At 42.3% G+C, this 17,335-nt stretch overlaps 1 protein-coding gene across 1 annotated transcript in view; it reads right to left on the reverse strand.

The window, feature by feature from the left end:
- Prdm5 (PR/SET domain 5) overlaps positions 1–17,335 on the reverse strand; it is a 158,618-nt gene that overhangs the window by 99,823 nt on the left and 41,460 nt on the right. The gene's annotated exons all lie outside the window — the stretch shown is intronic.

Consider the following 17,335-nt stretch of genomic DNA (forward strand, 5'->3'; position numbering starts at 1 on the left):
AAGGAGGAAGGAGGAGGGAAGGAAGGGAGGAGGGGAGGAGGGGAGGAAGGGGAGGAGAAGAGGGAGGAAGGGAGGGAGGAAGGGAGGGAGGGAGGGAGGGAGGGGGGGGGAAGGAAGGAAGGAGGGAGGAGGGAGGGAGGAAGGAAGGGAGGGAAGGGAGGAAGGGAGGAAGGGAGGAAGGAAGGAGGAAGGGAGGAAGGAAGGGAGGGAGGAAGGGAGGAGGGAGGGGAGGAAGGAGGGAGGGAAGGAAGGGAGGGAGGAAGGGGAAGGAGGAAGGAGGGGAGGAAGGGAGGAGGAAGGGAGGGGAGGGAGGAAGGGAGGAAGGGAAGGGAGGAAGGGAGGAGGGGAGGAAGGGAGGAAGGGAGGAAGGGAGGAAGGGAGGAGGAAGGAAGGGAGGAAGGGAGGAAGGAAGGGAGGAGGGGGAGGGAGAGAGGGGAAGGGAGGAGGGAGGGAGGGAGGGAGGGAGGGAAGGAAGGAGGGGAGGGGAGGAGAGGGGGGGGGGGGGGGGGGGGGGGGGGGGGGGGGGGGGGGGGGAGGGGGGGGGGGAGGGGGGGGGGAGGGGGGGGGGGGGGGGGGAGGGAGGGAGGGAGGGAGGGAGGGAGGAAGGGAGGGAGGAAGGAAGGGAGGGAGGGAGGGAGGAAGGAAGGGAGGAAGGGAGGGAGGAAGGAAGGGAGGAAGGGAGGGAGGAAGGGAGGAAGGAAGGAAGGGAGGAAGGAAGGAAGGAAGGAAGCAAGGAAGGAAGGAAGGGAGGAAGGAAGGAAGGAAGAAGAAGGGAGGAAGGGGAAAGGGAAGAAAGGAAGGGAAGGAAGGAAGGGAAGGGAGGGAGGGAGGGAGGAAGGGAGGGAGGGAGGGAGGGAGGAAGGGAGGAAGGAAGGGAGGAAGGGAGGAAGGGAGGAAGGGAGGGAGGAAGGAAGGGAGGGAGGGAGGAAGGAAGGAAGGAAGGGAGGGAGGAAGGGAGGGAGGGAGGGAGGGAGGAAGGGAGGGAGGGAGGAAGGGAGGGAGGAAGGAAGGAGGAAGGGAGGAAGGGAGGGAGGAAGGGAGGAAGGAGGGAGGAGGGAGGGAGGAAGGGAGGGAGGAAGGGAAGGAAGGGAGGAAGGGAGGGAGGAAGGGAGGGAGGAAGGGAGGAAGGAAGGGAGGGAGGGAAAGAAAGGTAGGTGGGTCAGGGAAAGAATCAGTTCATTGAACAATACTGAATTTAAGATATGTGGAATCCAGTGTCTCCAAAACCCCTCCATTATTGGTTGGTTGACACTGGCCCGCTTTAATAAGACACAGGCACCCATCTCTTCTTGTGTTTCTGCATCACTGAATGCACCAGAGGAGGGATGGAAGGATGCTCAGCACTTTAGAGCCTTGAACTCTGTGCAGAAGACACAGGATCAGTTCTCACCACCGGCATAGTGCCTCACAACCCTCTGTAACTCCAGTATTGGAAGGTCTGACGTGCTTTCTGGCCTCTGTGAACACTGCACACTAGTGATACACAGACACACATGCAAGGAAAAACAACCATAAACTAAAAATAAAAAAATGTATTTTAATCAAGCAGAGATCTGACAAAAATGAATGTTTTTTACTTCAAACATGCAACCCACATAATACAAGTGTAAATTTTAGAAATGCACCTTTACAAACTTGAAGTAAGAAAAAAGTTCAAGGACAGCAAATCCACATGGCACATATTTTCAAGGTTCTTTCACTTACTCAACAAACTGCTGCTGCCCAGGACGAAGATTGTTTAGTGAATAAGGCACAGAAATACTAAGCCTTTGGCCTCAAAATACTTCAGAGTAAACAAACATACAATGGGACTTTATGTAAACATGAAGAAGAAGATTATGAAGAAAAATAAAGCGGACTCCAGAAAACTGAGTAATGGGGTAAAGACCAGGGGAGTATCTGTTTTGAGGTGGCTTGAACTCAAGTGCTCTAAAGAGGAAAAGGAATTAAAGAGAGACTTCAAACAGAGAAAGAGCAAGCCAAAGGAGCAGACCAGCTTTGAGTTCTGAAAGTGAGTCTGATGTGCACATGGAACAGGGAGAAGGTTGAAGAGAATCCAATACCACAGCAAGGAAAATGATGGACACTGAGATCAACTGGTAGATGACAAGTCACTCACAAACACAAAGACCAGGAAGCCACCTACACAGTCACATGGATGTATGTGCAATGATTTCCACTCACAAGTCTGTTACAAAGTCATCTGTTTAGTGCATGGCAAAAGGAGACATTTCAAGATTTCAACATACATTGTACAGGAAAAAAATCAGTTAGCCTTTCCTCACTCTCTGCTACCTGTTGTTTCTCAAAGAGCTTTTACAACGTCTCTACTGAGATTTGTAATGTTTACTGGAGAGCAGAAATTTAATCTTCAATATTTTAACTGCTAAAGGAGGAACTGAGGAAGGTAAAAAGCCTCGATCAAGTATTTCTCATATACTTAGGTGTAGAACAGTGAGAATTAGTTATACCTCCAATTAAATAACAAACTTATATTGCAATTGCCCTGCCTCCATGCTTCAAGCCTCATTGACCCATGGAGAATACAGAGAAAAAGATAACAAAACACCACTAACAGCACTGTCCTTCTGGATCTACAGCACACAGTATACCTATCACTCAAAGAGAAATTTCATTTAACAACTTTAGAAGTTTGGCAATAAAGTCCTTCCCTTCAGGTACCGTCATAGCCATGGGGGGGGGGTCTTATATTACAAATAACTGAATTCATCACAACAAGTAGTCATCCCAGTAGATTACTGGAAAAAATTCTATTCTCAAGAAAACTGTAATGTAATTTAAAACCACAACTATTGTTGAAATCCACATAACAAGTCAATGAGAGAGAAGATGTGTTTGTCAATGGCCCATAAGTCCCTAGTCAGGGATGTAGGTGGAGCCTGTTGTGATGTGCCCATTACTCAGTATTGGATAACATGGGGTCAGAGGTACTCGACCCTTGAGCTCAATGCAAAGATGCTAGACATTAGCCAAAGTTTCTGAGGCTTACTGCAGTAAGCACATTTAGAACGAAAGTTGTTAGTTCTCTATGTATTTTCTTAAGTTTTGTCTCAGGGCATTTGGCTCCAATTATTTTCAATGTATTGATTAGTATTAACTGTCATCTTGACAGAATCTTTAATTATCTCTTGGAGATGGCTGCTGGACATGTCTTTGGATGATTAAATTAATTACAATAACTGAGATGGGAACCCCAGCCACTGCGGGTGGCACCATTCCCTGAGCTGGGATCCTGGTCAGTAGAAGTGGAGAAAGGGCACTGAGTCATTGCTCTGTTACTGACTGTAGCTGCCATGTGGCCAGCTTACTTCTTCTCTACCACAATGAACTATATTCTGAGCTGTGGGCCAAACAAAAGTCCTCCTGCCTTAAGATGCTTTTGTTAGGTTATTCTATCACAGCAATAGGAAAAAAAAACTAACAAACTCAGTATTAGCAGCTCACTTAAACTTTTGGTTCACAGGATATACACATTTTCCAGCTGCCTGTTAACCTCATATAATATTCCATCTTAAGAAAAATGCACAATTTAACATCATATTAAAATTCTTTAGAAATGTTTTACTTTTAAACATTGTTTTATTAAAAATGTTTAATTAGCAATAATATTTTAATAAAAATTAAATAACACTGTTATTTATACTCTAATATAATAATGGTGAGAAATTTCTATACACTGTACAAATCTTCACATTTGAAGACCTATCTTTGCTCATTAACATAGTCAATGCCAATCTCACTGCTATTACATGCACTCACAGATTATTAAGTGCCCCTGCATGGTTCTTTACTGAGCCTGCCCTGGCCTGTAGCCTATGGTTTCTGTAAAGCCATTTTATTATCCAGTGTAAGACTGCATCTTCCTGCCCTTGTCACAGTACATTTGTTCATACACCCTCCGAAGGAGACCTCCTTGTTCTTTTTAGCACAAGCCAATGAAGACAACCCCAGGCAGATATCTACCACTAAGGTCTCCATTTAACTATCTAATTTGACAGAGAACCCTGAGGTAATGCATTCAACAGTTTTGGTGTGTAGCAAAGATAGATAATTCTTCTCAGTATCACATCCTAACACCTCATGAGTTTTGCAGCCAAAGCACCAAATTAGTGTCCCAGTGATCATCTCCCATCGCTTGAATTTTGAAGGAAGTGAAAGAACTTATTACTGTCCCACTTAAGACAATCTTCTACAAATCCTGGGTCCCATAATGTAGTCAATGTTTTCATAGCAAAATCATTGCAGTTCAAGTTGCCCAAAGTCAAAGGGAGAACACCCTCGGTAAAGCAGAGACAAAACCGGGCAGCTTTCCATCTCTCTGGGCTTAGCTATCACTTGGTGAAAGCTGTTCTCAGACCTGTTCCCATCCCTGCTCAATACCGACATTGCTTTTCAAGTGTTCAAGGGGGAAACTGTATGTATTCTTGCTACCACACGTATGTATCTTCTTCCAGATTCAAGACTAGACTAACGGAACCAAAGAAAAGCTACAGCCTCCTCATCTTCCAACACAGCTCCTTCGGGAGGCAGACACAAATTCAGCTCTGTCAGTGAAAAGTTTAGCATATGAGCATAAAAAAATAGGAATCAGGGTTAGAGTAGGTCCGCTTCCCTTAAAGTTCATATTTTTCCTTGTTAAATTAGGTCAGCTCTAGGCAGGAAGGTTTCTCGATTATTTGGCTGTTCACTGTTAAGAGAAGGCTCTGAACCCACCCATTCATCATTATGTCCTACAGTCCTTTCAAATGCTGAAAGCTTCTCTAACTCACTACCTACGTATACCAGCAAGACTCCAAAGGCAAAACTAATCAGCCGCATGTCCCCACAGAAGCGGCAACATGGCACAAGTGAGCAGCAGGGGTGCACAGACATCCTTGATGAGAGTAGATGTCACAGAGCGTGACTTACCAGAGAAGGCATGTGTCTTCTCACGAGGCTTTTCACAACAATGGGTGAATGCTAAGACTGACAGCATGCATGTCTTTAATGTATAAAATGTCGTCTTCTAATTTAAATTTCAAGTACTTTTCTGAGATTTTTTTTTAGTCGAAGGAAGCCATATGCCTTGCCTTCAGAGTTTAATTAGTCAAATGTCAAGATACTTTATGAGTGTTAAAAGGAAGAGATATTGGAATAAGATCTGATACACACACACACACACACACACACACACACACATACAGAGGTTGGGGGGCAGATATCAAGAGAGTCATCACTAGCAAACTAATGTTTTATAGTTTCTAAGCATAAAGTGTGTTTCTCTTAGCAATTTTTTTAAAGGATTCCAATTTGGAGTGGGGTTGCTTATAAACACCAAGTGTCAGTACAGGAGTTAGGAATTTAGGAAACTGGAGATGTAGGTTCATACTGTAGCCCAGCACCCTGTTAAGTAATCCTGATTCTGTTGCTTCCTTTAAAAATTAGGTCCAGATGGGTGTGGTAGCATCCTGTGAGCAGCAGTATTGGTGCAGGAAAAAGGTGCAGGTTTGGACTGGGTGAGTGTAAGGGAGACAGAACTAGGGGACACTGATTCTTACTTTGTGTCAGTTTGGTGAACTGATTTATGATCTGAGAATCAAATATCTCTGCCAATCAAAAATTACCCAATTACTAATTCTTATAATCATTTAGTAATCATAATGCTATGCTAAAATACTAAAAAAGTTGTTGTTTTCCTTATTCCTACATTGATAACTTTAAGATGTGCTAGGAAAAATTTTTTGGAAAAATTTTAGAGCATAGCCTTATTGTTTAATTAGCATTTTGAGTAGTATTAAGGAAATATGAAACACTGTTTCAGGTCATAAAGTACTATTTTGGGCGATATACATAGGAATGCATTCCTGAAAAACGTCTAGTACATATAGCTATAAAGCATGTACAGGTCATGAGGTGGAGTGAGAAGAAACAAGCCCAGGAGCAGAGAGAGCAGAGTGAAAAGTCACTAAAAGTATCTACACACCAATAAAACCTCCGATGGCTTCTGGACACAGAGACATGGCACAGGTGTGGTTGCATTTTCACTCCTAGTGGTCCTCAGAGGAGGAGGAGGGCAGTGAACCTCTGCTCACTTCACCTGCTCCTTTTCTCTTAAGATCTGGCAATGCCTTGCTCTGACATCACTGTAAAGAATCTTACGTAAAGAACAATGAGGCTTGGGTACCAGGAGCCCTCCTAGAAACTCTTTTCACCTCTTCTTGACCAGGACAAGCCGCCAGGTCTTCCAGAGCAAGACTGCTCCAGTCCACCTCACCTCCATCAGGACAGCCACAACCTTTCCTGGCAAGAAACATTCTTGGTTTGGAGGCATGGTCCAACAATGGCCCATTATCAGAATATAAATTGTCTTTTCATTACTGAATTTTCCCCCATTCCCTTAAAGTCTATCCTCAATTCTGTACTTTACATGTTTTTATAACTGTCTATCCCTCCATACCAATGGCTATTTGAAGACCACCCTCTGTTTTATTCACAGGCGGTTTGCCTTCTCATCCTGGCTCTACCTATCTTCCTTCCACTTCATTTCCAACATAAACTCAGCCATACACACCTGGCCCCAGCCATGTAAGCACAATGCTCTACCTATAGCAAGAGAATTCATGGGTGAGACAGATGACCACGAGTCAGATTCCACAGTGATGAAAAACTACTTCTTGTTTAACATTTGTTATTTTTACTGAACATGTGCTTTGGATTTTATAGTCAAGTTCATTACATGAAAACCAAAACATGGCAGGAAAGAATTCCACTTTGAAGAACAAATAATAGTAATAACGATTAATAGTTATGGAGTGTTTATTACGTGCCAAGCACATAGCAACACAATATAAAAAATGTCTATTCAGTTCTCAAAACTGCTCTATGAAGGCAGATCCTCTGAAAACTAAGGGACAAAATGAAAGAATATATTGTAGGGGGAAAAAAATTTCACAGCTATTCATGGAACCAGGACTTGTGTCATGCCCAACCAATTAATGACACTACCTTGTTACATAACTTTAGTATGTGTACAACCTTGTCACCAGTTGCCAACTACTGCACAGAAGTCTAAGAATAACTTTTCACAATGCCCATCCATGGGAAACTGTCTTAGCATGTAAGAATTCCTTAAACCTATGTACAAAAAGGATTCCTTCTAAGGTCCTGTTATGTTATAAAAAAGAACATAGACGTACCCTCTGAGAGAAGGGGAGGGAAAACCAAGAAATATGGCAACATATGGAGTGTAAATAAATAAAATATTTAATTAAAATCAATAGAGGGTGAATAGACAAAAAAGACTAATTAGGGATTTTTTTAAACTGTATAATTCTCACTTCCTCATAAGGAGTGAAGTGAGAGTAGAAACAGTGCTGAGACAACAGGGTCCCAAAGGTGGCTTGACAAAAGCCACTAAGGGAACTAAGCATTGAACCATGTTTAGCCAGTAGTTAGCAATGAAATGCGAACCACAGCCTTAGAATCTAGTGCAGTAGTCCTCAGCCTTCCTAAGGCTACAACCCTCTAATTCAGTTCCTAATGTTGTGTTGACCCCAACCATAAAATTATTTTTGTTGCTACTTCATAACTGTAATTTTGCTACTGTTATGAATTGTAACCAAAACATCTGTGTTTTCCAATGGTGTGAAAGGGTTGTTCAATACCTAAAAGGGTTGTGAGGTCCCCAGGTTGAAAACTGCTGACCTAGGAGACCCAAACACAGTCATAGTGAAAGAGCTTGGACACACACAGATGGTCACCAGCTCCAAAAAGAAGCCAGGTCTGGGAATGGAGAGATGGCTGAGCAGAGAACTTGCTGTGCTTGAAGATGACACAGATGCGGTTCCCAGCACCCACATGACCACTCATAACTGTCTGTAACTCCAGTTCCATGGGATCCAACAGCCTCTTCAATCTTCTAGGTTTTGCAGGCACTGGGCATTCACAAAGTACATACATTTACACGTATGTATTTGTGTATATGCATAAATACACAAATGAATGAAGGAGTGAATGAATGAGTGAGTGAATAATTAAGAGCCCAGGCCTGCCAGCTCTTACATCTGGCTTGGCTTGGTGAGAACTGTAAGCAGAGTTACATGTGGGTTTTTCCTCCTTCAGAACTCTAAAATAACAAAACAGTAGTTTTTTTTTTTTTCAAGTCTCTGCAAATTCATGTTAATTGTTATGCAATAATAGAAAATGAATATCTCATTCCTGGAAGCAAGATTTCTGTTTGCTATCCTGGCACTATATTATAGTGACCTCATTATGACAGCATTAGCATAAAGGAATACTTTTACCTGACAGACACTAGGTCACAATTCTGGAATGGCTTACCCAGATGTCGTGTTAGAGCCTGTGGGCGAGTCTGAAACATTTTACATCCACACTCAGCCAGCTACCAGTCGACCTTCAGGTCCTGAAGCTATGGGGCTGAGGTCCTCTCAAGCTTTTCTCATTTTATCCCAGCTAATAAATGATGGTTTGTGATCTCCAAATGTTTCTACTTATGTAACAATAGTGTACATGCCTTTAAAAACAACACAAGCACGGTTGAATATAAGAAATGAAGGGAAGGGACGGGATGGAGAGAAGAGAGAAGTGCTATGCGCTCATTTCACATTTTAATGTTAACTCCTAGACTACAATCAATTCCTCTTACAATTAATCCACATTATACACTTCCCATTTCATCAGCTGTCTCCAACTAAGTGCTTAAGTGATTGGTGTTTCTCTACCTATAGAAAAGCTGTAAGGACTTGTATGGATGGATTTAGTGGGTGTCAATGGCTCAACAGTAAAGACACTGCTGACTGCAAAGCCCACCTTTTCACCTTGATGTATAATGAACACTTAAAAATAGAAATAGAGAATGCAATGAAGAGAAGTCAGGAAACTTTGTACTCAGTACTATGTGCTTTTAGTTTGTACTCAGTACTTTGTGCTTTTATCCTTTTTGAATCTAAGGCTTTCCAGAAGAGAATGCTCTTCATTTTGCAACTACCTACTCCTTAACATAAGTCACCTAAAATAGCAAAATGACAAAACACTCTTTGTCCAGAGCAATCTCCCATCACTGGAGAAAAGGTGGGCTATGCGTGCACACACAGAAAGCCTAATACGAAACTGGAATGCCCAGCAAACTGCTCTCACTCTCGGGGCCTCCACAACACTCAGTGCATGACAGGGAACATCACAGGGTTGTTAGGATGAACGCTTCAAGACAAGCAGCTTCTAAATACATCCTGTTCTCATGAGAACCGTTACTGCTCTGCCCTCATTAACAGACCTCCCTGACTCTAACATCTGCTGTCTGATCACACACAGTCCCACGATCTGATATTTCTGCAGAAACAGCTACAGATCTTGGGCTTTTGGATAAACTGAAGATGTTCCTCTATAACACCGTAATTCCTTAAAGCAGAGGTTCTTAAAGCTGTGTTTTAAAGTGATCTTTAGAAAGGTAACATGGGGCATATGCTTACATATTACTTGCACTTTGGATTTAATTGATTCCAGAAAAGGGTCTATGGAACTAGGTGCTAAGACAAGTAGTTGGACAAGCCAGTGGAGTTCTTCTTCTTCAGCAAGATGAGATAAACACCTTAGGCTCTGCACTGCTACTGAGAGAAAGCACAGTGCCAGAGTTAAAGCAAAGCATGCCAGCTTGCCTGGGAACAGAGTTGCTGAGTTCGTGGAAGGCAGCTTGAGATGCAGCAACCACAGGGCTACTCAGCACCACATTTTCCAGCACTTTCCTCAAGGGAACTGTATACTCCCACACCTCTGAGCGTCTGAGTGTGGAGTCCATACATAAAAACAGTCCATGTGCCTTGCCGGACATCAATGGCCCTTGGTTCTGTGAAGGCTCAATTCCCCAGTGTAGGGAAGTGCCAGGACGGGAAGGCAGGAGGGATTGAGTGGGTGGGTGGGGAGGGGAGCCCCTCATGGAAGCAGAGGGTGGGGATGGGATAAGGGGTCTCCAGAAAGGAAACCGGGAAAGGGGGTAAAATTTGAAATGTAAATAAAGAAAATATGCAATAAAAGAAAAGGAGAAGAAAAAAAAAAAACAGTTCACGCAGTGCTGAGGTCTGAGCCTCTTCTACACTTAGGAATACATTCCTTTTCAAATCCCCTACAATAATCAAACTCGCATACAAAGTAGAGGAAATCTGGGAGACCGAAGCAAATGAACAGAGCCCTCCCCTGGACTTTGAACCTACCAAGAGTAAGAAAATACAAGATTAGCCAAGTACAAACAAAAGAACATACATGAATTTCAATCAAGCTCTAGAGTTTGGCAGATGGGAAGATATCTTTAAAACTTTGGCTCATTAAATCAAAACTTAAAAAACAGAAATACATACATCAAAATATTAATAATCTAAGCTTCTCTAAAATTTCTGCAGAGAACAAAAGTAATTCAGAACAGTCATTTATCATACACTGAAGAAATTACCAGCCTAGTCATTAAATGAAATTTATTCAAGTTCATGAACATTAATCTTCTTTATATGCAAAGCAAACAAAGATTGTCAGGTAGTTTCAAGCAAATGCCAAGCCCTGCCTGGCAAGCTTCAACTGCATGTTGAAGGTTTATATGTGTGCTGGTGCTTTAGAGTTGCAAAAATTAATATTTCTAACTTTCTGAAAAATTCCTTAGACTCACTTTTTAAAATCTTGATGTTTTTATGCACACTGGTGTTTGGCCTACATGTATGTAAGTATGTGCACTGGTGTTTTGCCTACATGTATCTCTGTGGGAGTGTCAGATAACCGAGAACTGGAGTTACAGACGTTACAGGCAGCTATGAGCTGCAATGTAGATGCTGGGAATTGAACCCGGGGCTTCTAGAAGAGCAGCCAGTGCTCTTCACCTCTGAGCCATCTCTCCAGCCCCTAGACCCACTTTTTAATGTAACACATAGATCAGGGCTTCAGTTTGCAACTGCGCAGGTCAAAAGTAGGCAAGCTCACAACAACTCACACAAAGAAAATCAGCACTGCGCACTGCTCTCAAGGAGACTTGAGACTACAGTTGTCATGTAACTGCCCAGGATAGTGGCAAACGGCCTTCAGGGACACAAAAATGCAAAGCAACCAGAACACAAACATCACCTGTGCTGCTCAATAGAAACCAACCAACGTGGCCCATACCAAGGGGCTGCACAAGTACGGAAAGGCTAGGGAGAGCAGTACTGAAACAAGGAAACCCGCAGAAACCAATCAAGGGATGCTCCGACCTCATCTGAGCCTGCCAAAGCGTGAGTGTGCGCAATAAAGAGGAAGTACAGCTTTAAAAGAACAAGGGGAGGAAGACAAACATGTAGGATAAGGGCTGGGCAGAGGAAGGTGGAGGACTGCAGGCTTCCAGAGTAGGTGATGGAAAGAGCTGGGAGAGAGGACATAGAAGCAGGAAGAGAGCGGGAAGAGTGTAGAGCAGGAAGAGAGAAGGGGCCGAGCAGCTTGCCTCTGGTTTATTTCCCATGCACATTCCAACCACAACCAGGGGCCTAACTGAGAGAAACACATACAGCAGGCTCTTCTCTCAGCCCCAAATCACTACACAGCTGCAAGGCTTATAACAATAAGATACATAAAGTCTTTTCATTCAATAAATATTAGACGTTTGCACAAAAGATGAACAATATGAAGTTAGTGCTATGAAAGAGCTCAGAGCTCTTCAGAAAAGGCAAGGGCAGAGATCACAGGTGGGGAAAAGTGGCCTTCAGTGAGGAAAGAGTGGGCAATGAGAAGGCGCAGGCCAAGTAACGACAAATCAACATCACATAGGTGGGATGGCTAAATGAAGCATCACCACATGGGTAGGAAGTGCTGAGGGACGTGAACAGAGAAAACAGGGGCAGGAAATGCCAAGGAACCATGATAGAGAACAGAGGAACAAGAATGAAGAACAGAGGGACAGGAAGTGCTGAGGAACAAAGAGAACAGAGGGACAGGAAGTGCTGAGGAACAAAGAGAACAGAGGGACAGGAAGTGCTGAGGAACAAAGAGAACAGAGGGACAGGGCTTCCACATGGCCCTTGTGTCATATGGAAAAGGAGTACCACCCACCTTTTCATTCGTCAGGAGAATCAAAGATTCTAGATTCTTCCTAAGGGGGAGATTTATTCCATTTAACATCTGGGTAGGCTGCGCCTCGGCAAGCAAAGTCAGCTACTATAATGCATTAGGGTGTTTGTGTAAAGAAATCGTTTGTCTATTTTCTCAAACTTTTATGGACAGATGGGGGAAGGAACAGTCAGAATACGAGTTGCTTCTGACAGGCTCTGCCTGCTGGAGGAGCATCCTCTCTGTGCAGGACCCTGTCAGCATCCCAGGCTGTGAAGCGGAAGGTTTCATGGGATATGCTTCTCACTGACAAAAGGTTTTCCTTATGTTGATCAGAAACATACTTCTCCCATTGCACTCACAGCATTTTGTTTTGTTTTAGGTCTGCCCAACAGCTAAGTTTCAGCATTTCCCACATGACATCACAGGGAATCACATGATTATAACTATTGTTCCTTTCTGCTCTTCTTCAAGTCTCCTCGCTGACTGACAGGTCAAAAGCTTCAGATCCTCTCCTTGTGTGGTTGATGAGGTTGCAATGCCAACACTACCAATTTCTAAGTCTATAACACTCCTCCCAGTAGGTGACACAGTGCTAGAGCCCGATTCTCTCCCATTCAGACATTCTTCTTTTGTTACAGTCTGGGTTTTTGTCCTACCTGCCAAATAATACCAGTAATGAAAATGTACACATAAATCAAGTTTACTCTGAATTCATTTATATACAATCAGTATCAACTCTAATTACCCTCTATCTTAACTAAAACCTACCCATGCTAAATTTCAGCATTTGCTCTGTTGTGCTGGCTGTTAAAAACTCATAGAGTAAGTAAACACCTTTTAATCTGTCAGGCCTGTGGGATGACTCAGCAAATAAAAGCACCTGTGGCCAAGCCTGAAGACCTGAATTCAGCTCCTGGGATTCACAGGGTGGAAGGAAAGAATCTATTCTTTTTTTTTTTTTTTTTTTTTGGTTCTTTTTTTGAGCTGGGGATCAACCCAGGGCCTTGCGCTTCCTAGGCAAGCGCTCTACCACTGAGCTAAATCCCCCAACCCGAAAAATCTATTCTTACGAAGTTGTCCTCTGACCTGAGCTCATGTAATATGGCATGCGTACACACATACACAATTTTAAAAATGTAGTAAAATTTAAAATATACACATATTACTCATCTCTCATACCCATAAAAAGCTACAACTAATAACAAGAACAAACAATAAACAATGTCAGTGAGGAAGAGGGAAAAAGGAGAACTTTTAAATACTGTTGATGGGTGGAAGAAAACAGAGGTCCTTTGGGAAATCAAAAGTAGAACTATTTTCTGTGTATAAACCTGAGAAGACTTGGAATCGGACTCTCAGAGAGTCATCTACGGACATGTATTCCTTTGCCATTCAGAATGGCTGAGAAGCAGAAGCAGCCACAATACCTATCAATAGATAGATAATCTGGTGCCGAGGACGTGATACACACTAACAATGGCATCTAATTTAGCCTTCACTAGGAAGGAAGTCCTCCCACTTGCTTCAACACACTGAACCTTAAAACCATGTTTAGGGAAATAAACTGATTATTAAAACAACAACAATGAAGAAATACTGTCCAAGTTCACTTATTTGAGCTATCAATTGAAGTAACAAAAATTTTAAGTAGAACGGTAGTTACCAAGGGCTGGGTACAGGGAAAAGGGAAAAGATTTAATGGTACATAGAGCTAGATTTGCAACATAAAAAGCTAAGGAGATATATTCCATATCAAGATATATATCTTTATCACTACATTGAGTTGTATGTTAAGTATAGGGCTGAGGAATTGTGTCCTGGGTTGGATCCCCAAAACAAAGAAAGAAAGAAAGAAAGAAAGAAAGAAAGAAAGAAAGAAAGAAAGAGGGAGGGAGGGAGGGGGAGGGGAGGGGAGGGGAGGGAAGGGAAGGGAAGGGAAGGGAAGGGAAGGGAAGGGAAGGGAAGGGAAGGGAAGGGAAGGGAAGAGAAGGGACAGGACAAGTAATAAGACTTTACAACTCCTATAGTAAGATTAGGACAGGCTTTGTGTAGTACGCCTTTAATACCAGCACGAAACTGTCAGAGGCAGGTGGATCTCTGTGAGGTTGAAGACTGGTCTGGTCTACCTGGTGATTTCCAAGCCATCCAGAACTACATAGTGAGACACTGTCTCAACAACAAAATAAATACATACATACACACACACATATATACATATATACATACATAATAAAATATCATTAATTATTCACAAGTGATAACGTTTTAAAAAGACAAGAAAACCTTCATCCTCAAACCTCAGTCAAAATCACAGATAATGCAGCCAATTATGGTTCTTGTCAGAAATGTTGAACAGGCAGAAGCAAAACAGAACTTATCTTCTAACTTTTTAATTAGCCTATTCATTCTATTTTATCTTACTTGTATGTTTGCACACTGTGTGCATGCTTGGTGATGGAGAAAGTCACACTAGGGCATTGGATCCCCTGAAACTAGGGCATTGGTTATTGAAGTGATCTGTATCAGCTCAAGGCACTCAAGGTCAAGTTCTCAGCACAGAGGACATTTGCCCCAGAGGGACAAAGGGCAGGAAATAAGAGGCAGTGACAGGAGATAGAAGATGAGAATAGGGAGGGAACAAAGGAGACAGGGCCTAGATAGGATATTTGTACCAGAGCCTCTGGATAGGGAGCAGACAGACATAGCACACAGGCAATTGGCAGTTTATAAAAGTAGAAAGGGAAAGTCTGTGTTAGGATGAGGTATTTAATTTTAATTAGACATGTTAATTATGGTAACCAAACGGGACTTGTGATTGCTGGATTTCAGTAGATAGCTGGATCTTGGTAATCAGTCTCAGGAGGAGGAAGTGGCCAAATATGGAAGGAGACTTTTGGGGATGGCTTTTGGAATATAATCTGATTTTAGAAAAGCAGAGAGAAAAATAATAAGGCCTGCTAGAGCTATGTCTGAGTTGGTTGTAATCAGTTATGAACCACCATGTGGGTACTGGGAATCAAACCCAGTCCTCTGAAAGAGCAGCAAGTGCTCTTAACCTTTGAGAGATCTCCTCATGCCTTGTTTTTTGTTTGTTTGTTTGTTATTTGTTTTTTGTTTTTAATTAAAGTCCAGTAACACTGTCATTAAGCAGTAAGCAGCTATCAGCCCACATTTCTCCACCCCACAAAAAGTTATCAGGACACCCACAGTTAAATGTTCCACTCAGTCCAAAAGCTGTTCTGTCTATTGGAGTTGTCTGAGTCACATTTAAATCATGCTTGCCATAATTCAAATTTTGTACACTCTGTAGAAGTCCAGTGCTTTAGTGCCCTGAACAATTGCTGACACCAGGCTGCAATGTCATTCCAAACACCCTGACTGAAACTCGACATTTTGGAAAACTTGCTTTTCTCTAGCTGGGTATTTCATTTGCCTAATTAGTCATGATTCCTCATAAAATAACGGAACAATTTTTTAGAACAGATATTTTGGTTAATTTTTTTGGTATCAAAATATTTAATTTTTCTGATACTAGAGATAAGAACTATTTTTAATAGATGATTTTTATTAGCTTCTCTTGCATGTTGGGTCTCACTTTTTCAAATGTTTATTCACTTTCACTGTTATATCTATTAATAATGATTTTCACAGTCAATTGTTCAAGTAGTCAAAATCAGCACCTAAAAAAATCCAAGAGTAAAAACCTTTCCGTTATTAAGCAGAACATTTGAAATCTGTAACAAAGGCTGTCACAGTAGGTTAACATAGCACAGAGGGCATAAAAAGAAAAGTATGGTAAATGTTTTCTTTCTGTTTTTACTTAATTATTGGAAATATGTAAAACTTCAAATGAGATCTTAGCTTTAGAATGGCATGAGAAGATTCTCAAAAGCAAACAAAACACATTAGCTTACTTCCAGATGACTAAATTTTATGTCCCACAATATTCCTGGTTTAAAAAACAAAACAAAACAAACAAAAAAAAAACCCTTGAATTCATTAAGTACAAAAGATTATTTTAAGTGAAAACAAGTCAATTAAATCAAAGGCTCGACACCTAATGGTGACACACACACACACACACACACACACACACACACACACACACTGACATCAGAATCAAGATGAGAACAAAGTGCGTATTGGTAGCACAAATATTAACTTGTCCTGAGAACACTGTCACCATGATGGAAAGGAGAGGCTCACAGTACCAACACTGACCCTGGAGGCAGACTGAGGCAGCTGCCCCTGCTTGCAGGCTACTGCTTGTGTCTTTTGGAAGCATCAAGGCCTCTGCTGCCGCTGCTGAAGCAATTTGCAGGAGTGGACAGAAGGGAGCGGGAAGGGCACTCTGACTCTCCCCCATTCTAAGTAAGGCTTGTGGGGGACACCCCATCAAGCTCGAAATAAGTTTTTTTCTCTGCTGGGCAACAAACAGACACTATTTAATTCCTGTGGAAACATTGAGAGGGACTGAATAAATCCTGTCCGATGGCTAGGACCTCTGAAGGAGGCTGTCTGGCCTAAAGTAATAACCTAAAGCATGTGACCACTCTTTCCTGTTTGCTTACTAGCTAACCTAGAGTCCTATGCTCAGGCTACCATAGGAATCAAAACCCTAGACCAGGCAAGCACAGTTTACATAAAAACATAAATCATTTCAACTTGTAGGCCAACTCCAGTTAATTGAGTGGTGGAATTTTCATGAAGCACTGTGCAGAGGATGAGGCTGAGTCTAAAAAGGCCCAGGGGCCCTGGATCTGAGCTAAAAGTTGCTGCATTGATCGATCCATGCTTATCACCCTGTACAAAGCTTAAGTCCAAGTGGATCAAGGACCTCCACATCAAACCAGACACACTCAAACTAATAGAAGAAAAACTAGGGAAGCATCTGGAACACATGGGCACTGGAAAAAATTTCCTGAACAAAACACCAATGGCGTATGCTCTAAGATCAAGAATCGACAAATGGGATCTCATAAAACTGCAAAGCTTCTGTAAGGCAAAGGACACTGTGGTTAGGACAAAACGGCAACCAACAGATTGGGAAAAGATCTTTACCAATCCTACAACAGATAGAGGCCTTATATCCAAAATATACAAAGAACTCAAAAAGTTAGACCGCAGGGAGACAAATAACCCTATTAAAAAATGGGGTTCAGAGCTAAACAAAGAATTCACAGCTGAGGAATGCCGAATGGCTGAGAAACACCTAAAGAAATGTTCAACATCTTTAGTCATCAGGGAAATGCAAATC

The sequence above is a fragment of the Rattus rattus genome, chromosome 6 (assembly GCF_011064425.1).
Source record: "Rattus rattus isolate New Zealand chromosome 6, Rrattus_CSIRO_v1, whole genome shotgun sequence".
NCBI classification, from domain to species: domain Eukaryota; kingdom Metazoa; phylum Chordata; class Mammalia; order Rodentia; family Muridae; genus Rattus; species Rattus rattus.